This window comes from Nomascus leucogenys, chromosome 15 (genome assembly GCF_006542625.1).
Source record: "Nomascus leucogenys isolate Asia chromosome 15, Asia_NLE_v1, whole genome shotgun sequence".
Classification (NCBI taxonomy): domain Eukaryota; kingdom Metazoa; phylum Chordata; class Mammalia; order Primates; family Hylobatidae; genus Nomascus; species Nomascus leucogenys.
In genome coordinates, this window is record NC_044395.1 from 85,263,190 (window position 1) to 85,278,802 (window position 15,613).

At 34.9% G+C, this 15,613-nt stretch overlaps 1 protein-coding gene and 1 long non-coding RNA gene across 4 annotated transcripts in view; one reads left to right on the forward strand and one right to left on the reverse strand.

The window, feature by feature from the left end:
* The window catches only part of LUZP2 (leucine zipper protein 2), a 594,909-nt gene that overhangs the window by 324,027 nt on the left and 255,269 nt on the right, over positions 1-15,613 (forward strand). The gene's annotated exons all lie outside the window — the stretch shown is intronic.
* Positions 4,722-9,448, reverse strand: LOC115838618. Its single transcript, XR_004033669.1, has 3 exons — positions 8,677-9,448; positions 5,586-5,590; positions 4,722-4,854 (listed from the first exon to the last, which is right to left on the reverse strand). It is a non-coding gene; the product is annotated as an uncharacterized LOC115838618 (long non-coding RNA).

Consider the following 15,613-nt stretch of genomic DNA (forward strand, 5'->3'; position numbering starts at 1 on the left):
TTGGACAAAAAAGAGTGTAGCTTACGGTAATGAATTGGGGGTGTGTGGAGAGATTCAACAAGTCCTATTTTCAATCAGATTCATGTTGGCCTCTCTGCGTAGCATTCATTCTTCCCAAGTAAGGGAAAGAACTTCTCTAGAATGAGGGTCTTATGACCTACTTTTCAGGCTAGCTAGATCAGAGAATTTTTTTACGGCCATGCTTCCCATAAAAAAGTGGAGGAAGGTCAGAAAAACCATCTTGCTCTTTGGCTTTCTCAGTTGCCATAGTAACATATTTTGTGGGTATTGTGCTCTGTGCTGTGATAGAACTGAGATCAGAAGAGAAATAAAAGCATCACTATCAAATAGAATCCAAGTCATTTCTTAATTATTTTGGGGTGTGATTCTGTAGGAGACTTACATTCTGCATTGTCAAATTACTGGGAATTGTGAAACAGTGATCACAATTGAAATAAAATGTAAATAATAGTAATAGAAATAAGAACAATAATGTACATTTTAGAGTTTATACAGCACTTTCACTTATAAGATTACTTCCAATTTTAAATTGCTGAGTTAGTTGTTAATTTAAATAATTAATTTAAGCAGATGATAACAATATAGGTGCTAGCATCATGTCCTTAAGCCCAACAACTTCCAAGAATATTTTGGGTTTTAGACAGTGTAAATTCTAATAAAGTTTAACTCATGATTTTGTGAAGGTCACTAACATGTTTTCTTTTATTTATTTAAGCTTCTGACTGGATTTGCAATGAACTCGATTCTGAAGGTTGGCAAATTCCAATACTTACACAACTTTTCCTGTAGATGTTATCTGATAAAATGAATGAGAAAATTTAATCCTTTCTCTGCCAATCTGTAGAATTGAAGAAACAGTTTTTCCAACTTCATATTCCAAAGCCCAGTGTTATATTCTCCAGTATAGATAAAGTATAAGACTCAAAGTTAAAATTTTTATACTTTGATTTCTTTAAAGTTCTTATATAGAATTATTTTATACTGCACATTGCAGGAATAAACCTATCTGGCCCATGAGCTAATTGTAAAATTTAATTGTGCTTACTGTACAAGTTGGTCTCCACCTTCTGCACTACTCAACATGTAGTTAAATATGTATAGTCCTTAACCCCGGGTGTACTGGAGTCACATGTAACAAATCCCAGCTATCAACTCTAAAATTAGGAAAAATATTTTTAGTTTAAATTCTATGTGTGTGTTTCAAGATTAGGTAACTCATTATATAAAATGATAATAGCTATAATATAACCAATTCATCAAATACTATTAAAACATAAAAACTAATAGTTTATATCAATTTAGAATTACTGTGGCTTAAATTAGAGTTAAAACATTTAAATAACTTATAGTTATTTAATTTTCTTTTGGAAGATAGGTGAAGTCAGTTCATTTGGAAAACACAAATTGTTAATATGCTGTTAATATGTGGTCACTGTCATATTTTCATATTAACAATGTATGACATGGCTCACCTGGCAATGTGGAAATGTATAATATATAACAAAAGAGATCTGTATTCCAATGTGAGCTCTATAATTGATTAAATGTATGATTCTAAAAATGTTTCATATCACTTTGCCAAAACAAATAGTATAAATTAACAAATGAATAAATAATAAAATGTATATTAGCTTGGGTAATTTTATGAATCTCAAGTTATTCACATGTGGAGTGGGAAGGGATAAACTTATTTTGCACAATTCCTGCAGAAATAAACTTGTTGAAGTGTCATAGATGATCATTAAGTTAGTTTCCTTTTTACTGCACGCCCTTTCATCATCCCATTCTATTTCCATTCCAGCATCTCACCTAAATCTGCTGCACCAGATTCCAAGGACATGTTTCCTCTTTCATCATACCTCCTATAAGTGCAAGTCTCACTTTGCCTTAGTGTGAACATACTTTAAGTTTATGGAGAAATAGGCTTCATAAGAATGGCATAGCCAAGTCTTAAGGTATATAGGGAAGGAGTGAATAATGGAAGAAAAGTGTGTGAGAATTAACTGTCTGAAAATGAGGGAGTTTTTAAACCCTAATTTAAAAAACGTTTTTAAATAAGTTTTTTCTCTATTTTCACCTGTAGTAAGGGATAAAATATATATTTCCTTATGCATTTGTGTGTGTGTGTTTGTGTGCATGTGTGTGTGTGTGTGTTACATTATGAAGTGGTTGGATTTGCTTAGGAGACCACTATATAAATGAATTATGATGATACAAAGGTATAAATGCAAACTTTACTCACTACTGAAAAATACTTGGCACATTACCTAGAATTTTCTTTATATAGTTTTATAATACGGAAATATAGCTCTTAAATAATTATCTTATCATAATGTGGCAAAAGCATAATGAATTCCAGAGGTGTGTTTTCCCCACTAAAGGACTGAGTAACAGCATTCTGTCTTCCAGGTAGTTAATAGCCTTCTTTTTGTTTGTTTTACTGAAGTTACTGGTATTCCATTTTGTTTTTAGATTTCAGAATTGGGAACTATAGTTGTAAACCTGAGGAAGTCAAAGAAGAAATGAAATCAGTACACACACACATATACATATATACACACATACAGGTAAATCTTATACATATATTTACTCAGATTACTGTGCATTTTTCCTGTCATATTTAGCATATAAGTTGAGCCATAGAATATTGCCATTTTTGTAGGTTAGAAAGAGTAAAACATTAACAATTACATATGGCTGAACCTAATTGAAGAAATAAATACATCTGCTGTCAAGGGTCTGTATAAAGATAATAGCCACTCTTTCTGGAGGGTATTCCACATAACCTGGTTAATAAAATTTTAAATATTAGGCCATTTTATTTAATTGAAATACTAGAATTTGTCCACTCAGTCTGACAAATATTATTGTCTATCATGTGAAATGGTATTTAACAGCACAGCTAAGGTACCTGCTCTCATAAAGCTTACTTCCTCATGGGTGAGATAGAAGTTAAGATACACAAGATACACAAGTAAGATAGGTGTATAGTGTGTTGTAAAAAAACAAAAAGGTGGTATGGACAAAAATAAAGCAGGAAACAAGGATTTACATTCAAGAACAGAGTTACAATTTTAAATGATAATCTGGGAATTCCTCAAAAGAATAAATTAGGTATAAAGGAAGTGAAGGGTAAGCCATGAGAGCATCTGTAGAAAAACAGCCTCATTATACTCTGAAGAGGTACCAAGTGTTGCTGTTACAGTGTATGCTCAGTGTCACTGATTTGCCTTTATCCTGTGGAGATGGGTCAGTAGCAAGATTGTAGCTCCTACAGCTCCCATTAGCTCTTCTGTTTAACTTCTCAGAGTCCTCGACTGGGAGTTCATGACAAATAGTATCAGTGTCTTCTGCAGGTCACACTCACTGTTGAGGTTACAGAAAATAAGAAATAAACTTGGGCCTCAGTTTGTCCGCCTGTGTTCCAGTTTGTTTTCATAGACTTCAGGTTGTTATTGAAGATTCTGTCTTATCCTTGCTTCACTCTGTTTTGCGTCCAATTTTTCTTACTGACTGTCAGCCCTTCTGCCCTACTGTGATTTGAGGCTTGCCACCAAATTTAGAAGTGATAGACTTCCATGGATTTCTCCACTAGCCCTCAGAATCCTGAAAGGCTTAATCCACACAATGCATTCCATATTGCATATCACTTTTACTGGTTTTGCTTTTTAAATTCAACATGAATACACTAATCCCCACCCTTAGTAGCCTCTGAAATGTAACATATCCAAACTGAATTTCTGATAATGCTTCTAGCACAGATTTGCTAGTCGCTGTCTTATCTGACATAGTTAATGTCAACTTTATCCTCCTTCTTGTTCAGTCAAAAATCATGGAGTAATCGTTCTTTTTTACTTTTATTTTAGTTTCAGGAATACATGTGCAGGTTTGTTACATAGATAAATTATGTGTTGCAGAGATTTGCTGTATATTTTGTCACTGAGGTAATAAACATAGTATCTAATAGGTAGTTTTTTCAATCTTGATGGTTCTCTGAGGCACATCCCATATTCTATCTTTCTGGAAATTCTGTTGCTGTACCTTTAAAATGTATTCGGTATGCAGCCTTCCAAGGCATTTCACTCTAGCCTAAACTATCTTGTCCTGCCTAGATTAGATAAGGTATCATGTCCTTCCTAGATTAGATTAGATAAGATTATCTGTAGGAAGTAAGTATAGATAAAACAGAGAAGAAATCCAAGGGCTACCCTAGTTTTCAAAGGTCAGCAAATGGGGCCAAGGAAACCGAGAAGGAATAGCCAGAAGGTGGGAAGAAATTCAAGTGAGTATGGGAACCTGAGAAACTATGTAAAACAAACAAACAAAAAAGGTGGTTGAAGGAAGAGAAAGTGATCATTTGCCATCTCACCCTATGATTGAAGAATTATTTCATCGACAATATGGGCTGTTGTGTTTCATCAGAGTTTCTCACCTGGATATAAAAAATAATGTTTATTAGACCCTTTCCCTATGGCATTTGGTGGTAGAAATGTATAAAATATGTATTTCTTATGAGGATGCATTGCAGAATGATATTTGATGTAAACATAACATTTTACACAACAAACATTTTCATCCATATTTCTATGAATACCTCAGTGATGTTCAATATCACCTTGAGATCCTTATTTATTGAAAATACAGGTCAGTCGAAAAGTTAACAGTGAATTAAGAGATACATGGGCCTGTCTTGTAAAAAAAAAAAAAAAACTTCTTCAATTCCCCTTCTGCTTCTCAGCTCATTGTTTACTAGTAAATACATATTCTAACAACTCAAGCCACCTAAAATATCAATAACAATTTGCCAGTTGCTGTACACAGAAAGAACTGATTCTTTTTTTTTTTTTTTTTTTTTTTTTTTTTTATTATTATACTTTAGGTTTTAGGGTACATGTGCACAATGTACAGTTTGTTACATATGTATCCATGTGCCATGTTGATTTCCTGCACCCATTAATCGTCATTTAGCATTAGTGTATCTCCTAATGCTGTCCTCCCCCTCCCCCCCCGCAACAGTCCCGGAGTGTGATGTTCCCTTCCTGTGTCATGAGTTCTCATTGTTCAATTCCACCTATGAGTGAGAACATGCGGTGTTTGGTTTTTGTCCTTGCGATAGTTTACTGAGAATGATGTTTCCAGTTTCATCCATGTCCCTACAAAGGACACGAACTCATCATTTTTTATGGCTGCATAGTATTCCATGGTGTATATGTGCCACATTTTCTTAATCCAGTCTATCGTTGTTGGACATTTGGGTTGGTTCCAACTCTTTGCTATTGTGAATAGTGCCGCAATAAACATACGTGTGCATGTGTCTTTATAGCAGCATGATTTATAGTCCTTTGGGTATATACCCAGTAATGGGATGGCTGGGTCAAATGGTATTTCTAGTTCGAGATCCCTGAGGAATCGCCACACTGACTTCCACAATGGTTGAATATTAACGTTAAATGTAAATGGGCTAAATGCTCCAATCAAAAGACACAGACTGGCAAATTGGATAAGGAGTCAGGACCCATCAGTGTGCTGTATTCAGGAAACCCATCTCACGTGCAGAGACACACATAGACTCAAAATAAAGGGATGGAGGAAGATCTATCAAGCAACTGGAAAACAAAAAAAGGCAGGGGTTGCAATCCTAGTCTCTGATAAAATAGACTTTAAACCAACAAAGATCAAAAGAGACAAAGAAGGCCATTACATAATGGTAAAGGGATCAATTCATCAAGAAGAGCTAACTATCCTAAATATATATGCACCCAACACAGGAGCACCCAGATTCATAAAGCAAGTCCTGAGTGACCTACAAAGGGACTTAAACTCCCACACAATAATAATGGGAGATTTTAACACCCCACTGTCAGCATTAGACAGATCAACGAGACAGAAAGTTAACAAGGATATCCAGGAATTGAACTCAGCTCTACATAAAGTGGACCTAATAGACATCTACAGAACTCTCCACCCCAAGTCAACAGAATATACATTTTTTTCAGCACCACACCACACCTATTCCAAAATTGACCACATAGTTGGAAGTAAAGCTCTCCTCAGCAAATGTAAAAGAACAGAAATTATAACAAACTGTCTCTCAGACCACACTGCAATCAAACTAGAACTCAGGTTTAAGAAACTCACTCAAAACTGCTCTACTACATGGAAACTGAACAACCTGCTCCTGAATGACTATTGGGTACATAATGAAATGAAGGCAGAAATAAAAATGTTCTTTGAAACCAACGAGAACAAAGACACAACATACCAGAATCTCTGGGACACATTCAAAGCAGTGTGTAGAGGGAAATTTATAGCACTAAATGCCCACAAGAGAAAGCAGGAAAGATCCAAAATTGACTCCCTAACATCACAATTAAAAGAACTAGAAAAGCAAGAGCAAACACATTCAAAAGCTAGCAGAAGGCTAGAAATAACTAAAATCAGAGCAGAACTGAAGGAAATAGAGACACAAAAAACCCTTCAAAAAATTAATGAATCCAGGAGCTGGTTTTTTGAAAAGATCAACAAAATTGATGGACCACTAGCAAGACTAATAAAGAAGAAAAGAGAGAAGAATCAAATAGATGCAATAAAAAACGAAAAAGGGGATATCACCACCGATCCCACAGAAATACAATCTACCATCAGAGAATACTACAAACACCTCTATGCAAATAAACTAGAAAATCTAGAAGAAATGGATAAATTCCTCAACAAATACACCCTCCCAAGACTAAACCAGGAAGAAGTTGAATCTCTGAATAGACCAATAACAGGCTCTGAAATTGTGGCAATAATCAATAGCTTACCAACCAAAAAGAGTCCAGGACCTGATGGATTCACAGCCGAATTCTACCAGAGGTACAAGGAGGAACTGGTACCATTCCTTCTGAAACTATTCCAATCGATAGAAAAAGAGGGAATCCTCCCTAACACATTTTATGAAGCCAGCATCGTCCTGATACCAAAACCTGGCAGAGACATAACCAAAAAAGAGAATTTCAGACCAATATCCTTGATGAACATTGATGCAAAAATCCTCAATAAAATACTGGCAAACCGAATCCAGCAGCACATCAAAAAGCTTATCCATCATGATCAAGTGGGCTTCATCCCTGGGATGCAAGGCTGGTTCAACATACGCAAATCAATAAATGTAATCCAACATATAAACAGTACCAAAGACAAAAACCACATGATTATCTCAATAGATGCAGAAAAGGCCTTTGACAAAATTCAACAACCCTTCATGCTAAAAACTCTCAATAAATTAGGTATTGATGGGACGTATCTCAAAATAATAAGAGCTATCTACGACAAACCCACAGCCAATATCATACTGAATGGGCAAAAACTGGAAGCATTCCCTCTGAAAACTGGCACAAGACAGGGATGCCCTCTCTCACCGCTCCTGTTCAACATAGTGCTGGAAGTTCTGGCCAGAGCAATCAGGCAGGAGAAGGAAATAAAAGGTATTCAATTAGGAAAAGAGGAAGTCAAATTGTCCCTGTTTGCAGATGACATGATTGTATATCTAGAAAACCCCATTGTCTCAGCCCAAAATCTCCTTAAGCTGATTAGCAACTTCAGCGAAGTCTCAGGATACAAAATTAATGTACAAAAATCACAAGCATTCTTGTACACCAATAACAGACAAACAGAGAGCCAAATCATGAGTGAACTCCCATTCACAATTGCTTCAAAGAGAATAAAATACCTAGGAATCCAACTTACAAGGGATGTGAAGGACCTCTTCAAGGAGAACTACAAACCACTGCTCAATGAAATAAAAGAGGATACAAACAAATGGAAGAACATTCCATGCTCATGGGTTGGAAGAATCAATATCGTGAAAATGGCCATACTGCCCAAGGTAATTTATAGATTCAATGCCATCCCCATCAAGCTACCAATGACTTTCTTCACAGAATTGGAAAAAACTACTTTAAAGTTCATATGGAACCAAAAAAGAGCCCGCATCGCCAAGTCAATCCTAAGCCAAAAGAACAAAGCTGGAGGCATCACGCTACCTGACTTTAAACTATACTACAAGGCTACAGTAACCAAAACAGCATGGTACTGGTACCACAACAGAGACATAGATCAATGGAACAGAACAGAGCCCTCAGAAATGATGCCGCATAGCTACAACTATCTGATCTTTGACAAACCTGACAAAAACAAGAAATGGGGAAAGGATTCCCTATTTAATAAATGGTGCTGGGAAAACTGGCTAGCCATATGTAGAAAGCTGCAACTGGATCCCTTCCTTACACCTTATACAAAAATTAATTCAAGATGGATTAAAGACTTATATGTTAGACCTAAAACCATTAAAATCCTACAAGAAAACCTAGGCAATACCATTCAGGACATAGGCGTGGGCAAGGACTTCATGTCTAAAACACCAAAAGCAATGGCAACAAAAGCCAAAATTGACAAATGGGATCTCATTAAACTAAAGAGCTTCTGCACTGCAAAAGAAACTATCATCAGAATGAACAGGCAACCTACAGAATGGGAGAAAATTTTTGCAACCTACTCATCTGACAAAGGGCTAATATCCAGAATCTATAACGAACTCAAACAAATTTACAAGAAAAAAACAAACAACCCCATCAAAAAGTGGGCAGAGGACATGAACAGAACTTCTAGGACATGAGGCCTTTTATTTCCAGATTCCCCAGAAGAGCCACTTAACCTCTCTTTGCCCTTTAAAAATAGGACTAAATTATTCCTTAGCACATGCCATAATGTAAATATTGATAAGATAACATAAATAAAGCTATTTAAATATTTAGAAAAAGATGAAAATAGATTCTTCCTGTGAGTTTGGTGGATTAGGTATGAAGGGAGATATTATGTGTGCTTTGCTCTGTGTTTTTTGTTTGTTTGTTTTATTTTTTGGACTGCAAAAGAGAACCAAATGATATATTGTTGCCTAACCAAGGAATTAAGGAAAGTGGCAGCCACTGTCACAGAAAACTCTAGTAAATAGATAATGCTTTCATTCAGGCTCGCTAGGCATATTTACATCTTAAAGATGCACATGGAATTCTTAAGTACAGAAAACCAGAGGATCTGGCTCCTTTGAAAACAACTTTCATTTTTGCCCTGGTTTGTGGTGCACTTAATACCATGCCACTCATGCCATATGCATGGGGGTCACTCTAGTCTTTTCCCTCTTTACTGACCACATTCAGTCTTTCTCTAAATTTTATCCACTCTTCCTCTTAAGAATCTTGATAATTACTTTTGTCTACATTGATACTGTTTTATTTCAGACTGACATTATTCTCTCATATTTAATTAGGTATCATCTCCCATCTGATCTCCTGAACAAGAGTCTTATAATTCCCTATTCTTTCCTCAGTATGCACAGAATACAAATTCCTTCTTGTCTGGTACTTCTCCCTTCTCTTCAATTATATTCCTGCCACTTCCTAAATAGAGTCTGAATTAGGTTGTTGTTGCATTGCTGTAAAGAACTATCTGAGATGAGGCAATTTATAAAGAAACGAGGTTTAATTGGCTCATGATTCTGCAGTCTGTACAGAAAGCATAGTGGCATCTGCTTCTGCGGAGGCCTCAAAAAGCTTCCAGTCATGGCAGAAGGCAAAGTGGGAGCAGGCACATCACATGGTAAGAATGAAGCAAGAGAGAGAGACAGAGAGACAGAGAAAGAGAGTCGGCAGTGGTGCCACATACTTTGAAACTTCCAGATCTTGTGTGAACTCAGAGCAAGAGCTCACTTACCAACAAGGGGATGGCCCAAGCCATTCATGAGGGATTCACCTCCACAATCCAAACACCTCCCACCAGGTCCCACCTCCAAAATTGGAGATTACATTTCGACAGGAGATTTGGGTGAGGACAAATATCCAAACTATATCAGAGCCTTTGCTCCAGACATGCTAAATTACTCAATGTGGTGATGCACCTCTAGTTTTGAATGTTTATTCTCTGAGATGCCCCTCCCTTCTCTACCTGGGAGGCAGGATAGAATAAGTGGTCAATGATCACACAAATTCATGTTCAAATACTAACCTTCCAGTACATGAGGATGAGCAAAGTTCAGAACTTCCCTGTGCCTCAGTTTGTCATGTGCAAACTGGAAATAATAACAACACCTTCTTCAGTGGCTGTCATGAGAATTAAGTGAGGTTATTAATGTTTGTAAAGCACTTAACACAGTGCCTTGTACACAGTGAGCAATTGGTAGTGTTAGCTATTATTATTATATTTGCCCATTTCCAATTCATACTTTGTGTAAGTTAAAACTTGCTTATTTATTTTCTGTAGAAACTTTCCCACCATCTTTCTCTTCTTATCTTCAGGAGAATTAATAACTTCCTCTTTTGCCCTATCTTTTCCGTCGTAGAGAATAATTCTGACACATAGTAGAAATTATTTGTTTATGTATCTGCCTTGTTCACTGGACTGTGAAAAATTATTTCTTCAACCTTGTTTTTCCTGTGTAGATCCTAGAACATAAGAGGTACTTCATGAATATGTATTGAAGGGATGAATGACAAGTGAGATCAAGTGGTTTCTACCGTTAAAAAAAAAGAAAGATGAAAGAGAAGTCTTCATCTTTATTCCTAGAGAGTATGTATGCGGTCCTTGAGGGCTTTACGAAAGAGTCTTCCTTCTGATATATGTAAATGCTTTCTTTCCATGTGCTGTGAAATGAATTTTCTATGGAGAACAGCTCTTTTTCTTTAAGTTTTACTTCTAGAGAAAGTCTTCCCCTTCTTGCAAATGGTTTCTTTATTGACCCACAGAGCTAAAGTTCCAGATGGCTTATGGTGGTTACAGCTTAGTATGTTCAAAAGAAGATATTTAAATCCTAGTGGGTTCGAAGTTTCTCAGTGTTATTAAAGAATCAATATGAAAGCAAAATTGATTATTATTATATTATTATTAAGTAGAATGTCCTATACTATATTGATTTGCTAGATTGAGAATGGGAAACTGAATCTGTGTTGTTAAAATATAGGTTTTAACTTAAAGTAGAAAGGTGTTGAATTCTTCATAATTAAACACCCATACACAAATTTTCCCATAAATGAATCTATATCATTATTTTTGTAATGTAATTGCAAAATGCAAATTTATTACAAATTTAAATAATAGTACTGTGAATGAATCATGTATATTAATTCTTATACACAATACTGATCTTACTCTTTCTAAAAATGTTTTTATATTGACTTTGATGCATACAGAAAGAAATTACAAATTATACCTCAGATGATAATCAAAAGTTTAAGGAGTTTTAGCTTTAGGCATTTTGAAGAGTGGCTATGGAATTGGATGTTTTAATACCTAATACTCGTCTTTAGTGAGGAATTTTAAGAAGTTACCAATAAAAACCATTTACCTTAATAATATAACTCTCTAAGCCACTGGGGTCACATAAATAAGAGTTGAAAGTAGACTGATTCTAGAAGATACTTGCTTTTTCCTGCCCAGCCTTTAGCCCCTTAAAGCAGTAGTATCTCTCTTGAAGTAATAAAAGATGGGTTGGGTTTGTTTTCAGCCTCCAGACCTCTCAGCCTCCACTTTGCTCAGAGAATCAACTTCCTTGGAAAGCTGACATTTCTCTCATCATGGGTTTTCAAGTATAAAATGCTCTGAGTGTCATTAAAGTAGCTTGTCAAATTGTCCCTTATAAAAGAGAGTAGTGATCTCAGTCTCTGAGCAACAATCAGAGCCATAGGATGAAGTTCAAATGTACTTAAAACGGTTTAATCACTGAATGAAGTGCAATGGAGCATATACCAGGTGGGAATGCTGAAGTCTCAATTCAGGAGTGGGTTTGGTTTGTATTATTGCATCTCTTTCTTTCATCTCTTATCTTCTTTTTTTTTTTTAAATAATGACTTTTATGACCCTGCCATTTTTGCATGATTGGTGACTTATGCAAACTTTATAAGCCTTAGTTTTCTTTATATAAGAAGGACATTATATTTTGCTTTTATAATGATAAAAAATAATTTTGTGACTTTCCTAGTCTCATGCCTGGCCTGCAGTAAGCACACCCCACATGGTAGTTAGAATGATCTGAACAAGTCATTTTCCTCTATGAGGCTTTTCTTCCTCTGTAATATGGTGACTGGACCATCTTATCTCTAAAAATTTTTTTTTCAGCTTTAATATTCTGTATCTCTCTGATAGTGTCACCTCAACAGTAAAAGTTTAGATTATGGCAATGCACAATAAATTAGGTGGCTAAAAATTGTTTTTAAGCTCCTTAAAGCACAATTAGGATGTAAAAAATATAGTCATGCTTATCCAGGATAAGAGCTCAAGTGAAATTTAGAATTGAAATGTTGGAAAAATATTTTGATCTCACTTAATAATACCAATTATATATACTAATATATTAATATATAATCTTGCCTCAGCCAAATATTTATTTTAATTGATGCTGTAAGGCCTCAGATATCTGGATTCAGGATTTTCTGTGTCATTCAGTAATCTGGTAAGCACCATGTTAAGTGATTTACAAACATTAGTTATTTCACTTAATTCTCATGACAGCCGCTGAGGTAGGTACTATTATTGTTTCCACTTTGCAGATGACAAGTGACATACAAGACATATAGGTAACTCAGTTTTTGGAGTGATGTTCACATTCTTTTTCTGGGTGGTATATTTGAAACTTTTTTTAGTATTTGATATTCAGTTTTACGTTTTGGCCAAACTTAAGCAAGAAATAATTCATTTTTTAATGTTCCATTACATAGTTTAAGACATAACCCATTACCCTCAGGGATTAAAATTAGAAGGGTAAATTCTTAAAATAAATAATTTGAGAACAGTAAATTCAGTGGTTTTGTCCTGTGAAGTTAGACATCTGGATTCAGAGTAGGCATCATTCTTTGGTAATTTGATTATTAACAATGCTCCTCTGAGGGTCATTTTCATCATCTGTAAAATGGAAATAATAATATATCAATTGCACCTGCTTTATTATGAGCAATAAATGAATGCTCTCATTAATAACAATAAGCATGTATCTAGAGACACATCAAAGTGTAATAATAACTAAGATATTTCAGACCAGGTGCTAGAAAGATTTATGCAAAAACTCTAATTTGTATAATACTCTTGAAACTTATACCAAAAGTATACAGTATTTCTCGTTGGCTCATGGTTAAGTTGGATAAGTATCTTATATAAAGGTAGATAACATCCCTAGTTTACAAATGAGGAGCAGTCTCAGAGAGGTACAAGAGCCCAATGAATTATGCAATTGATGAATGAGAGAGTTGGAATCTGAAATCCAAATTTCAACAGATCTGTTGGTCTTCAATGCCCACATATTTTCCAAATAATCTACAAAAATGAGGCATACAAGTTTTTGAAAAACAAAATTAATTTTCCAAATTCTCCAATAGTGAGAATTTACTTTCCTCAAAGTAGATGAAGGAAATGAGGGGTTGGTATTTTTTTCTAATCTATGGTTCAGGAGGCACATCTGTCCTCAGCAAAGACAAGACATGACAGTCATGTCCAATTGCACAGTGAAATGCAGTAAAAATAATTGTTCAGGAAATGGAATTACCAAGTGCATCACAATTTCTTGTACCAGTTACTTTTCTCTTTCCCAGGGGTAGCCCGTCATACATTGTGTAATGTTTTCATGTATTATGAACATATTTTCCTGCTCACTTTTGCAAATATGTAGATAAGAAAATTTATTAGATTTTTATTGCTAGTGGTAGATTACATATGCTTATGAATTAGTTCTTTAGAAATATAGCAGGCATGGAGCATCTTATAATCAAATAAAATATTTAGATACTAGGCTAGAAAATTCTCCAAGCTCTTTGAGTTGCAGCAACTTGATTTTTTTTAAAACAACTTTGGCTCTGTCTCTTTAAATAGATTGGCAAAATAAAGTAAACTGTCAGTGGAAATGTTTTCAAAAAATACCTTTGCAGATGGATGACAAGATGGATGATCTGTCTTTTAGGTAGATAATGTTTAGGTTTCTTGCATCAAGAAGGAAGACAACAAACGTGGTTTCCTCTGTAAGAAGGTTTAAATAGAAAATTTTTCTTTGCTTTTATGAGAATGTTTAATTAAATTTATTAGCCCCATTGAAAACTGCTGGGCACATTTTGTTTCTGTACCAAAGCTAACAAATGGGTTTTTAGAAATTGGCATGGTCCTGGAAACTTGACATGTCACTTATTCTTCTGACGTTAATAAGCAGTGTCCTAGAGTTGGAATGTGAAGCACGGCGGGGCTGCAATTCTAATAAATTATCTATGTTGAAAGCACGTGTATTAATCTTTACAGGCAAAAATAGGAGGCTTTAAACTTTCAATTTCTTTAAAAAAGTCAGAAGTTTGCAGAAATTATATGAAAAATTATGGGAAGTTTTACTTTGTCATTTATTTTTTTATTCAGCAAATATTTACTGTGAGATTATTATGTATCATGTTCTGTGTTATGCAAAGGACATTTCTTCTGCTTATCTATACAGGTTCAACTTAAACATCACTTTCACAGAGAAGCCTTCATGACCCCTTACTTGGCTTGATCCCCTGCAATATATTCTTATGTATTTTTAAATTCTAATAATATATTTTATTGTTATTACTTACATAATGTCCATCTTATCCAATTTTCTGTAAGTTTGCAGAGACCAAAAGCCATGTCAGTTCTGCTAATTACCTCAACTACAATGTTCGTAGAAGGAACTCAATATTTTTTGAATACCTTAAACAGGATCCATGAAAATAATTTTTAAAAACCTTGTAATACTATTAATCTTATGGTTAATGATATCTTGTTTAAAAGTATAATAGATATATAGGCATATAAGCATAAGATATAGATATATAGGCATATAGGCATAAGACACAATCTGGGTGCCTGGGAATATCAGGACTTCATGGGGTTGGTGACTCTGGGAAAACATTTGTTAGTTACTGAGAAGAAAAGGGAAGGGAGGCAAATATAATGGGAAGTGAAAGAAAGTCATCTAGCACAGCATGTTTGGAAAATTGCAAGCTATAGCAGAGAGTGAGGTATAGCTTGCCAGGTAATGATTTTAGACAAGTGGTAGGAACCAGCTTTTGAAAAGCCCTCCATAACAGCTAAGGGATTTTCATTTGTGTTTTTGTTGATGGGAAGATTTTGAGGAATTCTAAGCAACAGAATGATAGGATTTAATTTCCATGTGAGAAAAAGCACTAGTAGTATACCTTTGAGTAAACAGCTACTTGTAGCCTCAAATATCCACATTATATGCCTGGGATATTTGGATGACTTAGTGATTTAGATATTTCTGTTGACATATATGCCCAGAAATCTCTATAGGAATATACATTTATAATTATACCTGAAGTTTAAAACTCTTCTGTTTTTTGAAATATATTTTTTACTGTTTTATCAATTCACAATTTGAATTAGTGTTCATGTTTTACATTTTACAGACCATAAAACATTCATGGTACACAGTGTGATTCCATTGGTTAATCAAATTTGTATCACCTTCCTGAAGGCTGGATTTTCCATTCACACATTCATCAAAGAATGTTTTTTCTCACAATAACTTATAATAGGCTAGTTATTT